Source organism: Antechinus flavipes, chromosome 4, assembly GCF_016432865.1.
Source record: "Antechinus flavipes isolate AdamAnt ecotype Samford, QLD, Australia chromosome 4, AdamAnt_v2, whole genome shotgun sequence".
Taxonomy (NCBI): Eukaryota; Metazoa; Chordata; class Mammalia; order Dasyuromorphia; family Dasyuridae; genus Antechinus; species Antechinus flavipes.
The window spans coordinates 265,471,827-265,485,033 of NC_067401.1; positions in this window are offsets into that span (position 1 = coordinate 265,471,827).

Sequence of the window (13,207 nt, forward strand, 5' to 3'; positions counted from 1 at the left end):
GGATAAATGATGGACAGAAACAGCTACACCCAAAGAAGGAATACTGGGAAATGAATGTGAACTATTTGATTTTTGATTTTCTTCCCGAGTTATTTTTACCTTCTGAATCCAATTCTCCCTGTGCAGTGGGAGAACTGTTCGGTTCTGCAAATATGTATTGTATCTAGGATATACTGCAACATATTTAACATATATAGGACTGCTTGCCATCTTGGGGGGGGAGGAGGGAGGGAGGGGAAAAAACGAAACATAAGTGATTGCAAGGGATAATGCTGTGTAAAAATTATCCTGGCATGGATTCTGTCAAAACAAAGTTATTATTAAATAAAATTAAATTAAAAAAAAATTGGTATTGAAACCATAGCAATCATTTAAATGAATAAACCCCAGGTTTCTTCTATGCAAAACAGGGATAATAATACTTTTATTACCTACTATAGACTATTGTAGTGAGGAAATTACTTTATAAATCTTAAATGGATATTTAATTATGAGTTACTAGTATTCATTCCCCAATGGATTAATGTTGTAACAATGATCTATTTTTTCCAGACTTTAGTTTATCAACTACTTTCTAAAAACATCACCAGTCTTTCACAATTTATCTTTTGAGTGCTTTTGATGAATTGATGAATCTGTCCTGTCAAGAAAATGGATGCTCAGTCATTTGTTTATTTGAATTTAACAAATACCCTATTAACAGCCTTTTGTGTGTAAAATATTGTAATAAAAAAGAAGAATAATTAAAGAGGTAAAGAGGACACATTTTTTAAATTAATTAATTAATTAATTTGTTTTTAATAACTTTTTATTGATAGAACCAATGCCAGGGTAATTTTTTACAATATTATCCCTTGCATTCACTTCTGTTCTTATTTTTCCCCTCCTTCCCTCCATCCCCTCCCCCAGATGGCAGGCAATCCTTTACATGTTGAATAGGTTACAGTATATCCTGGATACAATATACGTGTGCAGAACCAAACAGTTTTCTTGTTGCACAGGGAGAATTGAATTCAGAAGATATAAATAATCTGGGAAGAAAAACAAAAATGCAAGCAGTTTATATTCATCTCCCAGTGTTCTTTCTTTGGGTGTAGCTGCTTCTGCCCATCTTTGATCAATTGAAACTGAATTAGCTCTCTTTATTGAAGAGATCCACTTCCATCAGAATACATCCTCAAACAGTATCATTGTTGAGGTATATAATGATCTCCTGGTTCTGCTCATTTCACTTAGCATCAGTTCATGTAAGTCTCACCAGCACCCCACCCTATAATTAGAGGTACTTACACTAATACCTTTCATTAAAAAAAAAAAAGGAACCGGCAAAGAAGAATCTCACTGTAGAAACTTACTATAGGAACAGGGAAGACTGGAATTTATTTTCAAAGGAAAACACTGAAGTAAAAGAGTTTCTTCTACACCAAAGAGTAATATAAAATGACTTCCTGCCTAGAGAGAATCTGAGTTTTATAGAACTCAAAAAAGAAATTCAAAAATTGTAAAGGGCTGAAACTCTGTATGATTGATTTAAACAAGGTGCTAACTCAGTAGAATTGACGAGACAATGGTTATGTAGTTTAGCATGGTGAGGAATAATTCTCTAGTTCAGTATGATTGAATTAGTCTTGCAACAAATAATGGTTCCCTAGTGATGTAATGATTGGCTTATAATCAGTACGATGAATGGATTTAATTGTAATAGAGTATTTAAGAGGCCAGAGTCAGACCTAGAGGGGGTGACTGGAACAAACTCGGGAAGACAGAGGGCTGGAGGCTGGAGCACAAGCTCCTGGACTCAAGGAGACTTCAAGACAGATACTCTTGTGGTGGTCCTCCTGCTTCCTCCCCAGAAACCAAGACACATTCCGGAGGACCTCCAGAAAGCTAGCCGAGCCCTAGTCAAGAAAACAGACTGTGAAAGAGACAATAGAGATTTTTGGACTTTATCTCTGGCTATTTTCGTGGTGATTATTCTGCTGAAACAAAGGCTGGTCCAAAGACCTCCAGAAAATCAACCAGAACCTTAAAAAAATCAAATGAAAAACATTGAGGAAAAAATTAAAAAAAAAAAACAAAAATCATTTAAGAAAAACAAGACTATGAAAATAAAAGTTAACCAACTAACAAAAGAGAAAGATTCTCAAAGATGAAAATAACACTTTGAAAATAAGAATTAGTCAAGGGGAAGCCAATGAAGGTATGAGATACCAAAAAATAACAAACCATTCTAAGGAATGAAAAAGAAAGGGAACAGAATGTGAAACATAAGATAAATATCATATCTGGAGAACTGATAAAGTAGAGAACATATAAGATTAATGGAACTGCCTGAAAATTATGAAAAAAAAGAACCTTTAAACAACAATGAAAAAAATAATCCAATAAAATTGTCATGAACATGAGGGAAAAGTAGAAACAGAAAAAATCCGCCAATCACTATCTCGAAAATTTCCTTTCTCGAAAACATATAGGAATATTATTGTCAAATTTCAAAACCTCCAGATCAAAGAGAAAATTTTGCAAGAAACAAGAAAAAGAAAAACAATTCATATACACTGGAGCTGCAATTAGAATTGCATAGGACTTATCAACAGCCACAATAAAAGATCACATGTCTTGAAATCATATCTACCAAAAATCAAAAGAACTAGGCCTGTGGCCAAAAATATCACATCCAGCAAAATTATTTATAATTTTGAAGGAGAAAAAAAAATGGATGTTCAAAGAATTTGCAGATTTTTAAGACTATCAAGCAAACCTGAACTTAATAGAAAATTTATCATAGAAAAGCCAATATCAAGCATCAGTTTCAAAGAACTCAATATGGATAAACTATTTATGGTTTTTTTACATGAAAAATGTATACCATAGGTTTAAAACATTTTCCTGGATCACTCAGCCTAGTGATATATAGTAGACAGGTATATGTAAAAATGATTCATTTTCATTGTACTTTTGTTTTTTAACACACTGAACTTCTCTGGAACATATCATCCTCATGCTAAGTAGAGATTGTTTCAGGGAAAGAAAAAATCTATAAATGATATTCTTTTCAAAGCATAAAAACAAAAATCTTTTAATTGTCTAGTGCATTGTTAATGTATCCAAATGAACTTTTTTTTTTGTCATGAGAGACACTATGGCATACTGAATATTGAGTATCAGATTGAGTCAGGAAAACTTAGGTTAAAACATTACCAGTAACAGTTTCTAACATTATCACTCTGGGTAAGTCACTTTTCTCCATTTTAGTTTGCTCATCTATAAAATGAAAGGTTTGACCTTAGTGGAGTCACCAGTCCCTTCCAGATTGAGAAATATTATTACACAATCATATAATTCTAGAATATATTAATATGAAATCAGCATACAACATATGTATGCAGGTTATAAACTATATGTAAGCTCATCACTGTAACACAATTATCTTTTCATTTATGTAATGCTAATGTGACAAATGAGGGAATATATATTGTTTTACCAGAATTGAGAATACATGAATTGTATTGAATCAGAACTGACCTATAAATCTACAGAAAAAAAATAGAAAACCTAATTTGCCCTTAAATATTAATAATTAGTGGCCTACACATATTCCTTTGCTAGCCTCAATAGTATACATTGCATGCATGCATGTATGTATGTACATCTGTGTATATGTGTACATGTATATATATATGTGTGTATGTTATATGCATGTGTTTACATACATGCCCATGAGTTAATGAAGAAATATATGTTAATGTTTAGAATAATTTAAATGCAATCTTTGGTTTACATATATACATACATACACACATACACACATACATGCATGCATGCATATATACATGCATATAGATAACCCCAAAAGTCTAAATGTTATTTTAGTCTTATTTATTGCAAGAACTACATATAGGCTTAATAATATTACATAACTTTATCTTCATGTGAGCCACAGAAGAGCATGAAGGGAATATATGCAGGAGACAAATATATGGAATAATTTTAAGGTAAGTTTTAATTTTATATGCTTTTTTGTAGACATATGGGCCAATCTAATTCAGAATGATTCATGTGTATTCAGTACTAGTAAAACCTCCTCTAGCAAGTAGCATTCTTTTGTTTATTTCAAAATGTTATAATGATATTTTTCATTAATTCCAAACTCTGCCTAAGGAAAGATTAGAAAATGAAAGGATCCAGTTTTCCATTTATATAAATGTTATTTGTGGTGAACCTTGAATAACCTCTTCTAAAACACCAAGTCTCACCTTTGACAAGAGATTCATAGCAAGGGTCAGAAAAAGATAGCCACCCTCCTCATGGGACCACCCACCTCTGCCTGACCAGAGTAATCAGTTTTGAAAAATGCTTTGAATTATACATGCAGCAGCATAGACAAGCCACTGTCATTTAGCTAGCTCTAAAAAAGATTTGGTGCACAGTAAATACAACTGATTTTATGTATCTTGGAAGATGACACTTTATTATAAAGTATGTCACAGTCATCCTCTCTGGCTGTTAAGACATCCAAAGTCATGTCAGTTTTACAACCTTCCCTACCGATTACAAGTCTGAAGGGCAGTTAGTGACAAGTCGGCAATGTTTTGTCAAGCTATTCAGTTTATACAGATGGAACTGCATTTCACTCACAAAATCCATTACAAGTGCAAATATGGGACTAAATGGGGCCAGAGTTTGTTAGAGATGTGAATGCAACCAGAAACAGAAATGTTCTGAAATGAATACAGATATATGGTAAGCACTATGACATTCAACACTTGTCTCTTAAAATGTTCACTGCTGATAAACATCGTTGAATTTAAGGTCATTTGAAAGTAATGCTAGTCAATTCTGACTAGGACTCATTCAGGTACATCTTTATTTAAATTTTAAAAGTTGTGTTAATTCCTTTGCTATTAAAGTAATAGTGATTTTCACATGTAATCGTTACTAATCCGCTCATCTTTGCAAACCTTCTATTGAAGCAAAAGGGATTTAAAAATCAAATTAAAAACAATTAAAGTATTGAAGCTATTTCACAACATATTCAACCTAAGTTAAATAACTTAAGTATTCAACCCATAATATATCCATTAGTTGCCCTACATCTTTTACAAAAACAAAAAGAATCATTTTCTCACCACTTCTTTTTCTTTATTACCTTATTACTGGTCATTATAATGAGATAGATTCTAGCTTCATTTTGTTCTTTGAATTAAACTTTATCATCAATATGACTATAATTAGCTTATTTTTGTTTACTTTACTCTGAATTAATTCTTGTGTCTTCCTATTTTTATTCCAATTTTATATTAGATATTTCTTATGGAACGAAGTATTTACTTTTGTTTCTGTGCCATAATTTGATTATTCATACTGCAGTTGTTAAATATCTAAAAGACATCATCACAGAACTATATGATAGGAAGGGAGAATGAACTGATCATATAGCCAGAAGGAAATGTTAAATGTAGATAATCAGAATATCCTACCTTTCTGATTTTTAGGCAAAAGCAAGGAAGATCGTCACTATCTTAAGTGAATTTTAATCTGGCAAAATTATGAGAAGAAAAGGTTGTCAAGCAAAATGCCAATAAAAGGTTGGCATTACTGAGGAAATTATAAATTTATAGTTCACAGATTCATTTGAGAATCTTCCATTTTGTTTTAAGAATTTTGCTAACACATGAATTATTGCTATTGGGATTTTCTTATATATAGACCCTTTTTTTCTGTCTTTGATTTCCTTAGAGTATATGCATAAAAATTTAAGTTCAAAGTCAGATTATGAAATGGTTGGTCATTTAAAAATTAATTAGACAAAAACATACTCTCACCAAAAATATGAATTATTGCATCTATATCCCCATTGCCTCTTTACCATTATTTCAACCTTTTCTTCATTTTTGCCAATTTGCTGAAAATGAGAAAAAAACTCAAGTATTTCGATTTATATTTATCCTATTGTTAAAGGGTCACATTTTTACATGATTATTAATAGTCCACAATTATTTTCACAAATGTTCATATCCTTTTATTAGCTACATTGGAACCATTATTTTTATTATATTTATAAAAATTTCTAGTTTGAATGAGTAATATGTGATGGAAACATTTTCTTCAAATGACTAATTTTAACTATAATCCTTGTTGCATGTATTTGTTCTGATTATTTTTATTTTACTTTATTTAATCAAATAATTTTATGTTCTATATCTGTGTTATTTTCTTTCTTCTTTTTCTCCTTTCCTGGCTTAGATATTAAAACCATTTGTAACCATTTGTCTTGCCTCATAAACTGAATTCTCTGTATTTATCCCCCCAATTATTAAAAAATTATTACCTAAATATTATTTAAAACATGTAAATTTAATAAAATTGAATGATAGATCCTTTGAGATCATTCATTTTTATTTTAGTATTTCAAAAATGGTTTATTCTTTTAAACATTCTGAAATTAAGACTTTTATTCCTTGTTTTATATTAATATTGGAATTTTATCTTATTATAAGTAATCATTCATGCCCTATAATTCTTGGCTTTATAAGTATAAAATTTATATATTACAGTCTTGTTGTTTAATTCTTAACACAAAATTCTTAATCACTTTTTCTTAACTTGAAAACTTGAGTTTCTCTCTTTTTCTCTCTTCCCTCATTGAGCACAAGATATTTTATTGATTTAAAAAACATTCCCTTAAGAATCAAATTTTAGTTTTATTTATTTTTCTGGCTACATTATCTTATTTTTCATTCATTCTTCCCCTAATTTTAAATAATTCATATGTTGTGATTACTGTACTTTTTATTTCTTCATTTTATTTTTATTTTTGGTTAATTAATCTCCTTTTTTCTACATTATTAAAGTATGTTTATAATTTTTTTTCTTTGAGGACTGTTTAAGCTGTACTGGTATATTGTCTATTATTATTATCTTTTATATGTTTTTAAAATTATTACTCAATTCTTATAAAAATCTATTCTAATAAAATTAATTAATTTAAAGTTTAAATTGAGATCTATATTTTGTACTTTTTCACTAATTTATTTTGGGGGGCATATGGAGAGTTGTGCCTGGTTAGCAAAAAGTGTATTTCATATCCCTGCATTTTCACATTTATTATTTTTCTCTCCCTCTATGTGTATGCCTATGTGTATGTGTGCCCACTGACATATGGGTGTTCTTATGAAAACACTGCTTTCTTTGTTATTGATTTTCCCTTAGTATTTTAAAGTCAAAGCTTTTTTTCTGGGATAATTTTTCTTTTCTTAATTTGATATTAGTCAGTTTCCATATGTTGTCTTCCTCTTCTGCTTATTCTCTTATCACAATTTCTTCAAACTACTTAAATCTTTAATTTCTTCTTTGTTTGGTAATTGATCTATTCTATTCTCTCTTTTCTTAACCTTGCCCTTCCTCTAACTGGTTCAAAATCTACCCTTTGGCTTTTGTAGGCAATCTTTTACCTTATCTTATTTTGTAATGTCCCCTTTAAAAATTTTTTTCTTTTGTCTTTCTCAGTAGTTTATAATACTCATAGTCTATTTTGAATTCTGTTTCCCAGTTTGTGGAGCATGTTTTTAATTGTTTAATCTTTATTCCCTCTATGTCATTCAAGAAAGGAAGAACTTCTACAATACCAAGTTTATCATTTCTATATCCCATTTCCTTGTTAGCTTATGTCTGTTTTTATTAAAGTCTTCATTTGTTGTGCTTCTTTACTAGAAATATCAGTTCACCATACCACACAGACAATGCAATGTAGTGGGAGGCAAATTGTATGTTAATTTAGCTCTAAGTGCTACTATTACTAGAAACATTCATCTCCTCAAAATTTCTGTATATTCGTCCTCTGTATCTGTTTCCACATAGATTTTGACTGGACACAAAAGAAAAACTGATGTATTACTCCTGTTGAGTACATTTGGTTAGAGAAACAGTCTTCCAGGTTCTACATTTACCCCTTGCCCCCACACAAATAATTAGTAAATCATGTAGAATATAACTCCTGTGGAAATATTTTTGAATGCTCCCTTTCATTTCCCCTCCTACCATTTCTCCTTTCTGTTCTATGCTCTCTTCTCTCTTTTATTGTTTTCCTCTTCCTTTAATGCCCTCTTTTTCTCTCTGTTTCTATTCTCAATCTTTCTGTCTCTTTCTCTGTATTTTTCTGTCCCTTTCTGTCTTATTCTGTCTTATGTGTGTGTCTTTCTCTCTTTGTCTCTCTGTGTCTCTTCCATTCAAGATTTTTAGAGATGGAAGAAATGGCCTCTTTCTGTTCACCTTCAGTATATCATCAGTTCTCCACTTCTTTTTTTTTTCTCCCTACTTTCATGACTAACTCTTGTACTGCTATCCTGTGTATGTAAAAAAGATACCAATTCAATTATAGCAGAAAATAAGATTTTTCTCAAATAATATTAATTCAGTCATTTCTCCTTTTTCTTAATTCTTTAAAATATCCTTGTCTTTATTCTCTCAAATAGTTTGTGTTTCTTGACATTTCTTTTTTTTTATCAAAAATTCAGATACTTTTCTTTGAAATGAATTCTAGATACATGAATGGAGTTCAGAAGTTAGATTTTTTTCTTTATAAGTATGCTTACTTACTTGCACTTCATATGTTTCTTTTTGACAGCAAAGTGGCACAGTGGATAGAGTATTAGGCCTGGGATCAGAAAGAGTCACATCATTGAGTTCAAATATGACCTCAGAGACATACTAATTATATGAACCTTGGTAAGTCACATAATCCTGATTGCCTCAGTTTCTTCATTTGTAAAATGAGCTGGAGAAGGAAATAACAAATCAATATCTTTGCCAAGGAAATCCCAAATGCAGTTATAAAGAATTGAATACAATAGAAATGATTGAACAAAAATCTTTTAGCTAGATAGAATTGAAAAATCATTAGTTTGGAAGTGTAGTATTCAGTCATTTTTTCTGAACTATCTTACTTTTCATGACCTCTTTTGAATTTATGCCTCACACATATATATACACACACATATATGTATGTATGTTTGCTTGTGTATTTGTGTGTTTAACTGTTTGCTACTTGTTTCTATTTTCCTGTAAAATCTGTGTTTTTATTTTAAGATTCTTTCCATACCTAATTTATATTACACATTGAATGACACTGTACTCCCTGCTTTGATGAGATCCTAAACATGAACCAAAAATCTAAACTTTAAGTGACTTCCCCTTTACCTCCCCCCGACTCTGGATATAGAGTATTTATATAGAAGGACAAAGATTGTGAGAAAGTCTGATACAAACCATTGGAGGTCTGCTTCCCTCCCAGAGAGAATGCCTCTTTGGATTCCAAAATTAAGGCGGTCCCTTTGGTAAAGAAGAAAAAAGTAGCATTCTCAGTTCCTATGGATCCAATGTTTATTGTTATACTTGACTGGATATGTCAGCCACATAAGTATAGATCCAACAACAGGAGAGAATTGGTATTCTAAGTATTTCATATCTAATAATCCAGAACTGTTTTTTTAACCCTGAGTGATCTTTCTATATTTTTTAATCATTTAAAATTATTATGTGGCATTTTTCTAGTCACAGAGAATTGCCTAAAAGAGAAATCTACAATTTGGTCAACTATGTAAATGATAAAAAATGTTTCAAGAATTTATGTTAATTTCCATTTCTATAATTTTGAACATGCACATACATACACACACAGATATGCATACAGACATATATATATATATATATATATATGTGTGTGTGTGTGTGTGTGTGTGTGTGTCTATCCATATGTATGAGTATATTGTATATTTTTGTGTATATATATATATATATATATATATATATATATATATACACATATATATGTAAATGTATATAATTCAAAAGCATCTTTAGGGAATGTTGAATCTCTTGTTTATAAGCAAATTCAATGAAGGTTAACTGCTATCAAAATTTATGAATATAAAAACCCTTTTATGAGACATCCCTTAGTATACTAGAATAATTAATGCCATTGAAGAGTTAAGAACTTGCACACAAATAATATTGTTTAGAGTTACTAGTTGTGTGAAACTGAACAATTCAGTTAACCTCTCTAAATCAATTTCCTCATCTATTTAATAGGTATACTTATTACCAATAAGCTAACACAGTTTTTGACAGATTTAAATGAGACAGCATATGTAAAGCATTCTATAAGCTTTTAATCACTATATTGTTATTCATTCATTTCAATCATTCCAACTCTTTGTGACCTCATTGGGATTTTCTTGGCAAAAATATTAGAATTGTTTGCCATTTCATTCTCTAGCTCATTTAAAAGATGAGAAAACTGAGGCATACAGGGTTAATTGACTTCCTCAGGATCACACTGTAACTAAGTGTCTGAGGCCAGATTGGAACTCATGAAAATGAGTCTTCCTGAGTTCAGGCTTGACTCTCTATGTAGCTGTCATTTTAAATTAAGAAGAAAATGTTCATTACAATTTTCTTCTTCAAAAAAGGAGAAATACCATAAAATGTTTTAAAAATTACTTGGCACAGAAAAATAATTGCCACATCAGTTATTTAAAATCTTATTTTCAGTATCCTACCACTAAATCAAGATGTAGTGAGTAATGTACAAGAGAAAACAAAACACTTTGTCCCTGAATGCAGAAATTGCACGGTAAGCACCAAGTTGGTGGGTTCCAGAGTCATTAATCTTTTCCTACAGTGCAGCTGTCACCCTCCCTCTGCTAGTGACACATGGGTCCTCAAGCCTACATTTACAACCAAGGACCACTTTGCCTTGCTTTGAAATCTGTCTACTTTTATGGCTGTACTGCCCTTTAAACATACTTGATAAAAATCAAAATAAATCCTTTATAATGGATAACGGATTCAGATAATGGATGAAAACTTTTTCTTTATTTTTTGTAAGTGATTTAGTCTACTTTATGTCTTTCTGAATCATAGTTAAGGTCTCGTTGATTTAGCCAAAATGTACATTAAGACTTGATAGATCTTCAAGTAATGATCTTCAAGAAAACTAAGAAATGAAGATGCAGATGTTTCATCTTCATGCAATGTAAACTTAATGCACTCTCTTTTTTTGGAATTTGTAGCTCTAGTTAATTTTCTTTTAAAAAAAATAACAGAAATTGTGCCCTAAATACCTATAATTTTTCCAGTTATAACTTCATTTTAAATTCCTTAATTAGCAAAATATAATTAATTGAATGATAATAAAATGAATATTGTAATCATAAGGCTTTTTATACAGGTTTGTGTGATTTAACTTTTTTTCTTCCATTATCTGTCTTATTTTTCATTTCAGTGTCCTCTGTCATCAGATAACCACCAACCTGATGGAGATCATAATTAAAAGAAGTGATGCATCACAAAATCTTCATCAAACCTTCCCAAAGAATAAGCCATTTCTCAAAGGATGGAGCGCACCATTCAGCAATAGCCAAATTGTCCAGTCTTGCTCCAAAGAACAACTGCATAAATCCACCATATTTATTTGTCCTGAATGCTAGATGAGGGGAAAAAGAATGATTCAGTGAAGGGGTGAGTAGAGAAAGCAATTGGGAGGAAAGTGGTTGAATGTGGACATGGTGAAGATGACACCTTGCATTTATCAGGCAATGTAATGACAAAAGGCAGACTGTGGATATTATTCTTAAGAGGAGATCCTATTCTAGGAAACCTCCAAAGTAGGATTTCTGTGTAGAAGAGCAAACCAGTGATATTTTAACATAGAAAACAATGTATGAGTTAGCTGGTATAGTACTGATTATTGGTATTTTTAAATGCAAATCAGTAGTCAATAGAAATTAAGTTCTGTTTCAAATTTAGAAGATCTAATTTTGTAGCTTAGTATAGGTTCCATAGAATGTGAACTTTTTGATGAAAGGAACATTATTTTGTCTTTATATCTCCAATGTCTAGTACTGAGCCTACCTGATAATATATGGTTACTATGTAAGAATGTTGAATTTCAATGAAAAGTTTAATTCATCCATGCATTGAAACGTTTTACTAAGCACAGAAACAGTAGATTGTATATATTCCTTTTCTGTTGTCCCTTGGGTCCAGCGTTAAGTGTAACTTGAAAAAGAATGTTTAACTTACTTACAGTGACCCCTATTCTAGGATTATGCCTCCTCCCACACCATAAGGGGCTCTGGGCTCAAACAAACTTGGTTCAATGCTGAGGGCATTATCCCAGGAGGGGTCTATTTCTTTCTGTCACCTATCCATACAGTAAAGTGAAACTTCAGGGGAAAATCTAAAATGGAACTATGGATCATGGCTAGGGATTTTTAAAGGTAGAAAATACATTGTTGGTCACAAATATAGTACCAGAAAAGTATTCAAAATATAATTTCAATGCTAATTTTCACTGCCATAGAAATTGTATAAAATACTCAGGACTCACAATTTCTTACGAACAAAACAGAAACACAAAAAAATGCTCATTATACTAATTATAGTGCCTCATAATACAAAGTTTCTTTGTGGATCTGCTGAACAGGAAAGTAGAACAATTCCAAGAGAGATGATCAAAGCTCATTTCCATCATTTATAACTTATGTAAAGTCCATACAAGTCATATGATTTCTACGGGTTTTATTTCCTTAACCAGTAAAATGAAGTATATGGCCAAATGGTTTTTAACCTCTATTTTTAACTTTAAATCTAAGGTCTTATGATTTATATTTCCCATTCACCACATATTTTTACTGGCCTAATGTAGAGGGCCACAGATAGTGCGGAATCCTAAGCAAGATATAAGACCCTTCAGCCCAGGAGGAACCTGTTAACAGTGTCTGATTTGGCTCCCCATCTTCTCTAAGGGCTCTCAGCCTTCCTGAGCAGTCAGGAGCAGTGACTCCATGTTTGACCATCCATGTGAGTCCTGCCTCTTCACTCCTTTTCCAATACCAAAGCCTGAAGCTGGTACCAAGATCTTCCAGAGAATTGTGTCTGGACACAACATTTGGCATTTAGCATGGGGCCATGCAAAGCAGGGCACAAAGTAGCTTGACTGATATGATTAGCAAGTTTGGGAAGGAATCCCTATGACTCACATAGAGGAAGTATAAAGATAGGCAAGCAGGAAGATTCAGCAAGGGCTAATCTAGTCACTTTTGTTTTTCAGCTAAAATGAGACAGATAGTAAGAAAAGAGCCTCCTTCCCGAGGGAAGCATGAAGCACGCTTAGTTAGGTTAGTAGAGAAGCAAGGTTTGTTGG